This window comes from Phyllobates terribilis, unplaced genomic scaffold, assembly GCF_046119375.1.
Source record: "Phyllobates terribilis strain yellow unplaced genomic scaffold, ASM4611937v1 Scaffold_8__6_contigs__length_399053987, whole genome shotgun sequence".
Taxonomy (NCBI): Eukaryota; Metazoa; Chordata; class Amphibia; order Anura; family Dendrobatidae; genus Phyllobates; species Phyllobates terribilis.
In genome coordinates, this window is record NW_027362768.1 from 161357725 (window position 1) to 161372251 (window position 14527).

General features: G+C 41.7%; 1 protein-coding gene across 1 annotated transcript in view; it reads right to left on the reverse strand.

Annotated features, from left to right (window-relative positions):
- PTPRF (protein tyrosine phosphatase receptor type F) overlaps positions 1–14527 on the reverse strand; it is a 1261345-nt gene that overhangs the window by 608752 nt on the left and 638066 nt on the right. Inside the window, exon 3 of the mRNA XM_073643643.1 lies at positions 6532–6626. The gene's annotated coding sequence lies outside the window, so the exon portion shown is untranslated. The remainder of the gene's footprint in view (positions 1–6531; positions 6627–14527) is intronic.

Genomic DNA, 14527 nt, shown 5'->3' on the forward strand with positions numbered 1-14527 from the left:
CCAGTACAACATCTGCAGTAAGTAAAAACCCTTAACTGCATAACCCGACTCTGTCTTCACTGCCGTCTGCACTGCACCACCACAACCCCCATCCTCTGCACCTGTCCCCCCTGAGGCTATATCCCTCCCGTTGGGGGTTATCATCACAAGCTGCACCTGCATCATCAGCCTCAGCGGACCCTGCTGCAGCGGCGGCCACAGTGACCGCATCACAACGGGTGGCGTAGTCGACACAAAAGAACTCTTAATAACATCTGTAGGACTGCCACATAACACTGAGCTTGACACCCTGGGCACGGACCGGGTCACAGCCACTCGGAGACTACAACCCCCATCTGATCCGGCTCCGGGTATTCCCCTAAAGAATATGGCCCAGGGGGCGCGTCATATACATCATGATGAATACAGATGAGCAAATCAATTGTTTTTGCTTTGTCTTTTAAATAGTGACTGTCTTTTCAGGTAGCTTTTCAAAATAAGCAGCCATATACGTGCACATTAGTAATAACACTTTCTGATAGGACTTGTATCCTGCATTTATCACTAGTTTCCGCCTTTGCAGACTCCAACTTGAATTGTCAGTTTTCCTTAAGCTCAAGAGTGGGCACATCTTCCACACAAAGCACGCATAAAGGGAAGATCTTGCTCCCCTATCACTAATTACATACACTAAGGCTAGGGTCACATGAATGGTCATCTGAGAAATCAGTCTGATTATGCTTATCACATTCTGATTAGACTCTGACCATAGTTTGATCAGAGTGTGATCCGATTTTCTCAGAGGTGGAGAAAATAAACAATTCTCCACCTTCTTCATATTGTCAGTCCATGTAAATTGGACCGTATTCTACGAAACCATAGAGTTCAATGGGCAAGCGCCATCCGATTCTCGAAGGCAAATCGTGCATGCTTCAATTTTTTTCCCTCGGACTGATTTGGTCAGAGGAAAAAATTGGAAATGTGCAACCCCCCATAGACTATCATGGGGACGAGCGCTATCTGTCAAAACTAAATCAATTCTGGGGGAAAATCAGCATATAAAACTCAGCATACCTGCAGGAGAAATTGACAAGTTGCAAATTTCAAAGACACATATGAATACCATCCACTTCGCCGGAACTGTAAGATGCTGCATTTTTTGCTCAGTAAAATTCACCAAAAACTTATCGTTGGAACTTAACCTAAATCTCCGAGTTGTTTTCTTGTGTGGATAGACTAGTCCTTTAGTCCGGATGTCTTTTAATCATTAAAGGGATATGTCTATCTCAGCCATAAATACCTGGTAGCTGTGGGCCCCAACTTTGGGACCCATACCTATCTCCAAAATAGGGCTCCATCTTGCAACACTGTGAATATAAATACATGCACATCTTTCTAAATTTATTTCTAAGAACATTTCCAAAATGCAAGCATGTTGTGCCATTTTGGGATCTCCCGTAGAAGTGAATGGATAGAGCTGCATAGCTGCGTATGCGCGGTCACCTTTTCATTCAGAGCAGTGCAAAGTGAATCCCCTTTTAATTCAGCAATTACAAAATATTCTCAGCTTCACGTTACAGATGTTTTCTGAGGAACATTGTTAAATAGATTTTCCCACTAAAAAATGAAAAATGTATTATTGCTGGAGGTTCGACCACTGGAACCTCCACAGATTCCAAGAAGAAGGTTCCCAAAGTCTTCTGTATGAATGACATTGAGTTCCCTTTGTGAAATACTAGTCACATCTGTCCTATAGAAGTGAAGAGAACAGTGGCCACTAATGCATACCGCTGCTACATACACACAGGGGACTCTGGGAACCAATTCCTGGGATCGGCGGGGATTCAATGGTCTGATCAACCAATAACACAGTTACCGTATCTTATATCTGGTGGATAGGTGATAAATATATTTAGTGGGAAAATCCTTTGAATCTTCACCATTGTAGAACAACTAGTTGAATTGTCAGCGAGATTTTCAGGGCACTGAACAACATATAAATCTCTATTACTGTTAATACTGTTAATTAGAATTAAATTATTTTGTTTTCCTCTTGTATATATTCTATAGGGGCTTTTACACTCAGCAATGCCGTGTGCACAGACCCTACATGATTGCTCATTGAACCCCTATAGCCGCCGCTCTTTGGTGCCTCTATAATACAGCATGTATTGTTGCATGAAGTCCATGACATACAACTTATGTAACATGAGAGACAATGGGAGTCTGGGGTAAATTCATGTACATAATGGCTCTATATATAGTTCTGGGATTGTTTTTAAGAGCTAGGTAGTTCAGGATGAACAGAGCAGTAATCTCTGCCCAAATATAATAGATTTTCAGACCGAGGAGCAGTATATAAATGTATGATTTGATTGATGAAAATTGAATATAAATAGTAATGTGGATAATTTTTCTATAAATCATAAAACTATCAGCAGTAAGCAACACTGGATTTCTGTCTCTTATCTATGGGGGCCTCTTAGAATAAATGTTTAATTTCTAATCTGTAGCGATCCTAAACCGGAACCAATCTAATGCTCAAAATACTTGTAATAAGAGTCTATGTGATACGGACCAGAAAATTAGAAATTTACAACAAGCACATAGTGAAAAAAAGAGAAGAGTGCGATGTGGTTGTAGAATGGACTGAATGGCTCCGCCGGTGGCTGTAAACGATGGACATATTATAACATAGAAACAGGCAAGACAGACAGCCGGGATGCTCGACAGCATCAACATTTATTGTGGCTCCCTTTGCTAGATTTGCCAGTCAGATCCAATAAATTGTTCCTGCCATTTTTCAAGAGCGAACAATAAATTTGACAGATGACAAATCTACAGCTTAAACTTTGTGCAGCTCATTACTACACTATCCTGGCCAAGTCTGCTCTCAGCTCAGGCACCAAGTCATGTCCACATCTACAGAAAACACGACTTCCATGTGTCACCTGAGGGCAAAAGTGCTTACAACCATGATGTTATAAGAAAGAGACAAGGGGAAGAGACATGGCTAAAATCACCCATCGCTTCCAATGTTTGGAACAACTCGTACCACAGACCGAAATCTATGTCAAGATCATTAAAAGCCAAAGAGGAATCGGCTTCGGTTTGCTATGCAAAATACATCACAGGCACTAAACATATTCTATCTGACTTTTATTAATAAGACATTAGAGTGTAGGTGACACAATGAACATTTTCTAGTTTTTCGTAACCAACCAAACCCTTGGTGGCGAGTACGAGGACAACATATCTCCCATAAAATCCATTATGTATTTCTGGCTCTCGCCAACATAGCACACAGGTTTTAGTACCCATGTCTGGTGTTAATTTATTGAGGACAGTATGTTAGGTGTGTATGGGATGTAATCTTTACAGGGCTCCCAATGACCCTCCTTCACATATAATACTAGCCTTTTACTATGGGGCACACGGACCTTTTGGGCACCAAAACTCTTCAGGGCCCAAATACGACAATTACAACACCTGTGAGTGTAAATAAACCCCTCGGAAAACTTTTGTCATGTCATAGAGAGATGTTAGAAGTTTTAATCAGTGGGAGTTAGGGTGCTGAAACCTCTACTAATCACTAAAACAATGGGGCAAGACTCAGGTGAATGTCGCTCTCCTCTAAGACTAAGGCCAAGGCCCCACTATCAGTATTTGGTCAGTATTCAGTCAGTATTTTTTCTCAGGAGTTGGAGCCAAAACCAGGAGTGGGTGATAAATGCAGAATTGGTGACTTGTTTCTATTATACCTTTTCGCTGATTGCTCTTCACTTGGTTTTAGCTCATACTTCTAAGAAAAAATACTGACCAAATACTGACCAAATACTGATAGTGGGGCCATGGCCTAAGGCCGTCTTCAGTTTCTAAACCCAACTGCACCAATTACAGGAGTTATCTGGGACTAATTTTTTTTTTACAATGTGCCTAAGAACTAACAGGCAGGTAGTTGTTAACTACCCGCCTGTTGTGCCCGACGCCAATCTCTGATCACATAGAGAAGTCACAGACTGCTCCTGCTGGCAATACTGAGGCTTCTGCTGACTTCACGTCAACAGAGCAGCTCTTCTTCTTCCAGGCTGCTGTTTTGACGGGGAGTGACTTCCGACGTCGTGCTGACTGACAACAGGCTCCCAGCTGCCTAATTGCAGGAAGCCGGCTTTCAATCAGCATGATGTCGGCAGTCAGGCCCTGTCAACATAGCAGCCCAGAAGAAGAAGAGCTGCTCTGTTGACATGAAGCAGCTGAATTGCTGGCAGGAGAGTTGGGTGACTGCTCTGAGCCGGCGCCAGGTACAACAAGCAGGGAGTTAGCAACTACCGGCCTGTTAGTTTTTGTACCACAGTAAAAAAAAGAAGGCCTGGACAACTCCTTTAATACTCTTGACTTGTCTCTATAATGTGTCAAACTTTACTCAAAGCTTCTGCGTCCTCCCTTATTCCTGTACGTGTTATATATTTTACTTGTCTGCTCAGGGAAGAAGCTTCTCATCCTCCCATAATGTTCCATGTGTCTTACAGTAACAACAGTCATTATGATGTCTTTGTTCTGCGAGAATCTGACCTATTAGGTCGGCAATGCAGATTTCTAAATATGAGAGCTGTCCTAGCTTCCTATTCCTACTGCTGCTTGGTAATATCAAGACATAGTCTCTTAGAAGTCTGGAAATCCAAGCAAATATATAAATTATGGAAATATAAGGGTGTGCATGAGCGTTCTGTTACTTTACAGTTTATAAATTTGGCTGTAATCTCTGTAACACAAAATTATTTCCATTTCCTACTACAGATTATAAAAAGTGCACACAGTTCAGCGACAGCTACAGCCATAGGAAGCGCCACTGCGGTGCGAACTTGGCACAACTAGTTTGTTTGCATGAAGCAGCTGCTAATGTAAACCGTAGTAAAATGGCTGAAATACGCTATGTTGTACCAGTATCACACTGCCAATACTTTTCAAAATTGTTAGACCTGTAACAAAGGTAGGAAGACTTAAAAAAAAATGGCAACTGGAAATGATACATTATGGGTCATCATCGGTCTCACATTAAGTAAAAAAAGGAATTTTAATTATAATTAATTCTTGGAATCCTAAATATAAATTTTACAGTGTGACACAGTTCACATGATACTTTTTTAAGCAAGTTACTACATTTAACAATATCACCAGTTATATATACATAAAAAGTAACTTAGAAAATATTTTTCTCTACATTCATACAAATTTGAGCTTTCAGTGTTGTCTTTTCTCCATTTCTGGAAGCAGATGGCGGGTTTCTTGCACCCCGCTGGCAGACATGTGACCTAACGGTAACTAAGCTCCCACAGTGCACTGCTCTCTGGCAACAGGAAACCAGCAGAATTGTAAATGCAGCTCTGGGTGTGACCTGAGTACATGATATAATGTAATCCAAAATCAAAAATCAAAACAAAATACACAATTCACAAATTTATTTACTTTTTTTTTTACAGATTTTTAAAATATTGACATTTTTTGTGAATAGATTTTTAATTTTATGGCTTGAGAAGGTTAAAAATAATACAATTTTCTGTACTAACCCATCGCTGCTCCAATGATGCGTCTCCACCACTGCAGTCAGTCTTTGTTGACAGGCTGCTACACCACATCAGTGAGCCCAGAGATTGGCAGCAGCGGTCATGTGTGGAGTATTCGTGATGTCACAACTAAATACTGTCACTAAAGACTGGCTGCAGCGGCAGAGACGTATCACTTGGACACGCAATGGTTGAGAATAGCAATAGCTATTTTTAACCTCCCTAATCTATAGAATAAAAAAATGTAATCACAATGTTAATGTAAAATATTGCAAATCGTTATTTGCAATTGTTATGACAATTAGTTGATTCATGAGTACAATATTTGTTTTCAGTGTCTCCAGGTATCAGTCTGCTTTTAAAGGGAAGCCATCATAAGAAAATGAGCTTCAAATCGTCTGTTTGTGTTACAACTAATTTTTTTAAGTTATTGTCTTTTTTTTTTTTCATATCATGATCTTGATTAAAAAATAAAATTATAAATCTTGAAATTTTCACAGTGGCACTGAGGCAGTTTTAGACTCACACTTCATGTTATTACAGGAAGAGTATTAAGAAGGCTCCTTATTAGAAAAGACAGTATTACAATTACAGGTAACATCTCTCTATACATTGATATCACTGGATACAGCAATCAAAATAGGCGATGTCACAACTCCCTCTCACCGCGCAATGACTTTTGCACACGCTCACTTGACGCTTCAATACAAATGATAGGGTTTGTTCATTGTGGCTAATGTACATGTGCATTTCCTGAAACATCAGGAAGACAGCTTAAAAATGTCCCAGTGGCCATAGGGAAATGTGCAAGATTATTAAAAAAAAAAACAAATTAATAAAATTAATAAAGTTTGTGACATGAAAAAAAAAAAAACCATTGTAAAAAAAATACATATAATGCAAGAACCTGATGACAGATTTCCGTATGTGTTGAGTAGTTTAGCACCACCATGGCTGGTTCAGGACTGTATCTACAGCATCATCTTACCTCACTGTAAAAGGGCTCAGCGGCCATGGAGACCCTTCCTTTAAAAGCAGATGAATCTCCTAAATTTCCTTGAAATTATACGATATTTGGCACACCTAAAACATAACAAGAAATATAATAAATACAACTGCAAAGTACTGCAATATTAGTAACAAGCTAAATATCCACAGTAAAAATGCTTGATAGCAGAGAATAGCAGCACACTCATTCATTCAATAGCTCTTCCTCCCGACTGAATCATACACATGCACGGTCAGCTGAGGGATTACGCTGCTGCCAGACACCTCTGGTGGTGGCTTATATACTATAAGGGTATGTGCACACTGTCCGCAGTTGCCTGCAGCCCCGACACAGCGGAATAGCCACCGGCGGTTTCTGCTCATTTTATGCAAATGAGTGGCGCCATTTTTTTTTCACCTGCGGACTTTCCTCATAGAGGTTAGGTCTATGGGGAAAGTCCACATGCGGACCCGCCGGAGAAATTGACATGCTGCGGTCTAGAAAGACGTGCCGCAAGTCAGTTTCCGCATGTGAGCCACAGACGCATAGTGGACATGGGATTTCTATGCTGTACCATCTGGACGCTGCGGGTTTGACGCTGCATAAAATGCAGCGTCAAACCCGCAGCGGCTCCTGACCATGTGCACATACCCTAAGAACAAAATGGTTTGGTTTCTTGAAATCCAACATGCCTGACTGATCTGCGGTCAGGTGAGAGTCACTACATTTGCATACACCTTAAAAGGATGGCTGGTCCCATCAAATTCTGTGGATTTACCCAACTGATAACAGTTAATTAAAGGTTGTATCCAACGGCATGGCAGATGTACACAGTGAGAGACCAGGGCTGTGGAGTCGGAGTCGGTGTCCATTTGGTGGAGTCGGAATAAAATGGACCGACTCCTAAAATATATAATAAATTGGGTTCATTAGTACAATGCGGTATGTGCTGTAAATGTTTTCATAAAGATTTTAAGAAAGTTATGAAATTTCCTATAAATGTTTGTTCTGTTCCATATCTAAGAATTTAGGCTTTTAGTTGAGATGCTCAGCAGTGAGGCAGGGCTGTGGTGTCGGAGTTGGAGTCAGGGAAATTGAGGAGTCGAAGTCGGTGGTTTGGCTTACCGACTTCACAGCCCTGGTGAGACCATTGGTTTAGCATCCCTCTTTGGATTGTTAGCTCTTTGTGTCACAACTTTTTCACCTTTCATTTTTGCATTTTTGGGGTGCTTTCTCAGTGAGCAATGACATATTCCAGGTAATCAAATATAGCTGAATTTCCTAAAATGCTTTTAATACAAAAAATGTCCTAGGCAGACATGAATAAAGAGCAAAGAAAAGAGCTAATGCGTTGCCCAAATATCTCCATTCTTCACTGCTTTCCTCTTCAAACTCAAAATTAGTTTTATGAAATAAATATATTAATTTTCTGTTATGGATAGCCTGATACTATCAAAATAATGGCAAAGAAGACCCTGGTAGACCTATCTGGGTTTGCACAAGATTGATTTTCCAAAAGAGCATTCATCCATTAAGTCGTCATGGCTCGAAATCAAGCCGAAAGCCATTAAATAATAATAATATGGAAAAATGCAGAGGACTGAACACTCACCAGGTTACACATAAACATCTTGTTCACATCTGCATTGTGGCTTCCATTTATAGTGTAAGCCATCGCTCTGAGCCAGATCCTTTACCCTGTAGACACCAGCAGAGCCGGATGATCCCACTGACTTATATTTTATGGGAAAAATAGCTTCGCCTATAACCTTTTTTTGCTTGTTACTTTTACTACTACAAAAAAAAATGACACCAAATCGCCAAATACTCACAGATGTATGCTCATTATAATTTAGATTGTGAAGAAACACGAGTCCATCACATGGCAGCAAATTGGAGAAAAATAAATATGGATGGACATTTAGAGCGCAAGTCGCTCATCTAAACAATATGTTTTAACAATTTGACATGACTGTATAAATCTGTAAGCAGACGTAAGGAATTACAGAATTTGGAGGACTTATTATATTGGATTAATGCTCTATTTCTTTTGCTTATCTGTACAATCAGAGGCGCAGAAACACAGGAAACTGAGGGGAAAAAAAGGTCAAATGGTCCATCTAGGAATCCTCTCTATTAAAGTATGATTCACCAAAACACAAGTTATAAATATTCAGAGGGTATGTCCACAGGATAGGGGATAACTTGCTGATCACTTGGGATCTGACTGGTGGGAACCTTAGCAATGCCAAGATGGGTGCTCTGGAACCCCTTGAATGGAAGAGAGGTATGTATTCTTGTTCCATTTATTGCCGAAAATAAATTGCACAAACTCTTGCACTGGTTAGAACTGCCTCACCATCTTAATAAACAGTGCAGTTTTTTCCTTGCTGGCAGTGCAAGGGTTAGTCTGTTCAGTTGAAGCTCCTGGAGCTTTCCAACCTGGATTGTCTCAGCTGTTCAATGTTGGCCACTCCCTTCTGCTATATATGCTTGCCACTGGCACTTAGAAATTGCCAGTGTTTGTTCTTACTGCCTGTTTAGAAGTTAGAGGTGAAGTTCGTGTTTGGAGCAGGCGTTTGGAGATTTGTTCAGGAGATTGGGAGTTTGGTTGTGTGTACATCCTCATCCTCTCTTATTTGGTTCTCCTTCCTTTAACTACCCTGTGTTCCACTCTGTTTTTGGTGAGTGTATTTTGTATGATTGTTATTTTCAGTTATCCCTGTCTTTCCTTGTTTGTCTAGTTAGTGTAATCCTTTACACTTTGGCCTCCCACCTCCCTGGGGGAGTGGACAGATAAGGGTTTATTTAGGAGCATAGCAAGGCATGAGAACCCAGAGTCTCCACCTTCAGAAGTAACCTGGGGGATAGGGATAGACTAGGGTGCCCCTAGTTCTACAGATTGGGTAGGCTCCCGCAGTCCCTAGTTACTCTGTGACATTGACTTTATTTGGCAGGGCCATAGGCAATGAATGAAGAGAAGGTCAAGCATGCGCCACCCCATTCAAGACGAGGCTGCAGAGCCCACTACTCTGAATCGTTGGGGGTCCTATCAGTTGTACTTTCTGCAATCAGCAAGTTATCCGCTATCCTATGATTTGGGAATAACCATTTAATTATGAAGAATTTTCATAATGCACTATTTTACTTTTTACTGTATTTGTTAAATATCCATATCTGGGATCAGATAGTCGTAATATGGCCACATCCCCAGCTTTACTGAACCAAACCTAGATTACCATTGAACTGTATATTTCAGTTCTTGCAGCATTAATAAAGATGCTAAGCTAGATCTGTGTTATAACCCTCTGAAATCCTCCTAAGGCTATGTGCCCACGATGCAGAAATGCTGCGGATTTTTTCCTGAGTGTTTCTGCATCTCCCTGGCAGAAAAAACGCATGCGGATTGTACATGTGGATTGTACATGCGTTTTTCCTGCCAGTGACATGCGGATGTGAAGTGTCCTTCACATGCATTTCCGCATGAGGGTTGACAAGCGCTTTCCAAGTGATTTTAGCATCACTTGGAAAGTGCTTGTCAACTTGGTCACACTATATAAATCCATGCAAACGGCATGGATTTATATACTGTGACCTTAAAGAATGTTTAAAAATAAAAAAATAAATATTATACTTACCTTCCGATGGCCCCTGCAGTCTTGATTCGCTCCGTCCTCCCTTCTCGGCAGCTCGCGGTACACTGAAGGACCTGCCGTCACATGACTATGACGTCAGCGCAGGTCCTTCAGTCCATCGCGAGCTGCCGGCAAGGGAGGACAAGCACACCGCGGGGCCATCAGAAGGTAAATCGAATATTTATTTTTTATTTTATTCATTTTTCTACAGGTTCTATGGTACCCGGGTCCGGAGGAGAGTCTCCTCTCCTCCAGACCCGTGTACCATCCGCACATTGAAATGCATGGAATGCGCATGTACAGATCCAGTGATGCAGATTACATGCGTTTCAATCCAAGTCAATGGCGGCCAAAACGCAGCACTTCTGCAAAATAATTGGTAGCGCCGCGTTTTTTTCCGCAATGATAATCCGTAGTGGAAATTTCCGCAGCATGTGCACAGCACATGCGGATTATCATTGGGGAACATGGCAGGCCTTCTACCATGCGTTTTTTAAGCGTTTCTGCAGCGTTTTTGCCACTGCGGAAACGCTTAAAAAACGCATCGTGGGCACACAGCCTAAGGCCTCCTAGGGGTGTGAATAATATGGACGATTTTGCACCGACACCGATCAGCTGTTTTCAGCCCTAACAGCGGCCGCATGTAAACAGTGGATGAAGCAGAACAGCACAGCTCCGTTCACTGTATAAAGTTGTTCCAAGGTACTGCGGCTCAGCGGCTATTGATTTATTTTCATAGTCATAATAACAATAAGAGGATCCCCATCTGTAAAAGGTGTACATCTAATTGCATCTTGACATGTCTTGAATGCATTTGAAGTAAATTTAGTCCCTTAATAACAAAAGTATTTTAGCTGGATAATTTGTTAATCTTCACAAACATCTCCAGCAAACATAATTCTGCAATAGTCGTTCCCTAAACCAAACAAGTCTCCATGAACTAAACACATCAAATAAAACAGGGAAATGTAACATTTTACATCTGTGCGGGAGAAGGAAAGCCATTAGGTCTAATTACTGGACGTGCAGAGTGCATTCTGCAAGAATCACTCAACACTAAGAACTGGATGTCAAGTCAAGGGCACCCATCACGGCTGCAGAAGTAACCCTTTATCCTACCCACGAGTAATATGATTCCAGAGACATATAATACATGCGGAGTGCACTGTAATGGTCAAAGCAGTGACCCCCCAGTTACCAAACAATTACCAACAGGAAAAGCTGAATTGTACCAACATAATGAAGCCAATAGACTATATATCCAAGTCAAATAGTAGCAGTCTTCTTCTTACGCTAGGGTCACACAACCATATTTTCTCTCATCCGAGAAAATTTGTCCAATTATGCTAATCACACTCTGATCAAACTCTGATCACAATGTGATCCAATTTTCTCGGACGAGAAGATGGAAAAACATTTTCCTCCATCTTCTCCATTCTGTCAGTCCGTGAAAATGAGACCACACATGGATGTCATTCGAGTGCCGTCAGATTATTTTCCATGGAGTTATTGACTTGCATGGTGGAGTGCAATCCAAATATTGGATATAAATCGTGCACGCTGCAACTTTTCCCTTGAACAGACTTAGTCCAATGAAAAAATCGAAAATGCGCACGGCCCAGTAGAATAACATTGGTCTGAGAGCAATCCGATGTTTTGTCAGATCGTATTCGAAACTAAAATACGGTCGTCTGCACATGCCCTTACGGAAAACAATTTTTCAAGGTCTCGAGCACGTAAAGATGTTTGTAGAAAGCAGTGTGGAGACCTATAGACTCCCAGTGACTCCATGGCACATTGTGACACTGTGTGGTGCTTCTGCTAGCTCATATCACATTATTTTTCTCCCCTACAAATAGATTAGTTGAGGAGAGAATAGCTCCATACAATAGCAACAAATGGGACGTGATACGTGTTTTTTTCTGTCAGATTTGGTATTAAATTTGAGGCATACAAAGGCACAGAGTCTCTGGGTGCTTTATAATAGCTTTATACAACTTAGAAGTAATACAGCCATTAGCATGAAGCATTTTTTTTTTACATATGCAAGGCTTAATGCTCCATGGCCCAAAAGTTGTACTACTTTGGAACAAATGTCACATGCTGCCGTATATCGTGACATTGCACTCTATAAGATCTACAAAAACTGAAAAAGTGCATAGAAGGCAAGGCTAAATAACAATCTCTTCTGCGCTTACTGCTATGCTAAGCAATGCAACCGCTACAGCTCGGCAATAGAATGGAGCAATAAAACAGCAGTTCTCTTACTTTCCCAGATTAGGGGCTCATAAGTAGTGTTGAGCCACCCCCGTAGTGTTCGAGTTCGGTTCGGTTCGTCGAACACCAGTATGTTCGTTGAACTGTTCGTCGAACACCTTCGAACACCGTTAAAACCAAAGGCAGGCAAACAAAAACACATAGAAACACATAGAAAACACATAGAAAACACTTCAAAGGTGTCCAAAAGCTGACAAACTGCTCAGAAGACACAACTAACACATGGAAAAGTGACAAGTACATATAGTCATGCGAAAAGAAAAGAGGTGGAGGAGTAAAAGGAGGGGGAGACACAGATATAGGCATGGCATGCCCTTCTAAAACCAAAAAAGTGCGAAGCCGACACGGCCAGTCCGTTCCTGCCCGTGCGACCTCCGTGTCGCCGGGTTTGTGCCAGAGCCGCGGTGGACCCTGACGGCCAGCCCCCCTCTCCCAATACTGGTGCCTGTCCGCTGGTGGGTCGAGCGAGCCCCCCTGTGGTGGAGGCAGGTCTAATCTTTTTAATTTAAATTGTCTCTCTAATTTGAATGAGTACACTTTAAATCCTTTTACAAGGATCTATTGGAGGGCAAGTCTCATGCCAGCAGCCGCGTAATTCCAGCTCCAGTAGCGTCCACTAAAGCTGCTTCAGTTAAAAAGCTTTTATAAGGATCGAGCTTGGCGGTCCACTGCAAGGCGTCCTACCGCCAGTCCCAGCCCCTGTGCCTTGCGGTGCCTCCCCGAAGCTCTTCACTGAGTGTCCCGGGGGCCCGAACCATTTCCTTTGAAAAAATTAAGTGTCCAAACTACAGGTGGTGTAGCTTGCTTAACAGCTGGGATAATCCGCTGACTAGCAGACACTGCTACTAGGCACAAAGTATTTCCTGGGCTAGATGCAGTTAAAAATTTGTAATTAGATACTCTCGTTGGATGCTGAGAAAGCATTCCATAGAGTCTCCTGGCACGCCATATATTATTCTCTTAAAAAACTTGGGGTAGGGGTCTAGGGGACCCTTTTATAGCCAAAATCACGGCCCTGTATCGCAACACGTCACCTAGGCCGAAGATAAATGGAACATTTTCATCACCTTTCATAATCACCAATGGGACAAGGCAGGGATGTCCTCTGTCCCCTCTCTTATACATCCTAGTGACGGAGCACCTGCTCTCATCAATTCGCCATAACCCCAATATTTGGTGGATTGAGGTGGGAGGCACCGAGTACCAGTGCTCTGCATTTTCTGATGATGTCCTAGTATATATCACTCAATCACATATATCCATCCCTGCTGTTATGGCTGAAATAGATCACTTTGTTACATGGTCAAATTTTAAAATCAATGCAGCGAAGTCTGAGGCCCTCGATGTCTCCCTCCCCAAATCCATACAGGATTCCATCCAGTCCAACTTTCCCTTTGCCTGGCCCTCACAGGGTATCAAATACTTAGGAATTCCTATTCATAGAGACCTCTCCCGTCTACATCATCTTAATTTTGGGCCCTTTATTGAACAACTCCATACAGACCACGGTTGGCAAGTTAGAACTGTAAGATTCACTACGTGAATCACTGGTGTTTTGTGGAAAAGCACATGTACACTGTGTTCCAAATTATTATGCAAAAAGTGTTTAGGAGTGATAAGGTAAGAATTTTTTTGTTTGTCAGTTAAACTCATTGATGGTGATGTGTGTCAGGGCTCTTTATATCACTGTAAGCAATTGCAGACACCTGTGCTAATTAGTTGGGCAGGTGTGTCCAATGAAAGGCAAGACTACTTGAGAAGGCTGTCCCACATTATTAAGCAGCCTACATTTTCTGCCAAAATGGCAAAGAAAAAGGATGTGTCGGCTGCTGAGAAGCAACAAATTGTGGAGTGTTTAGGTCAAGGCATGACTACAATCAACATTGCCAAGACACTTCATCCTGATCATCGCACAATCAAGAAGTATGTAGCTGATTCACAGTACACACGTGTGCGTGCTGATAAAGGAAAATTGAGGACTCTTTCCTACAGGCAATTACGTCAGGTTAAAAGAGCAGCGGCAAAAAAGCCTTCTCATAGCAGCAGACAAGTTTTTGAAGCTGCTGGTGCCTCCAACGTCCACC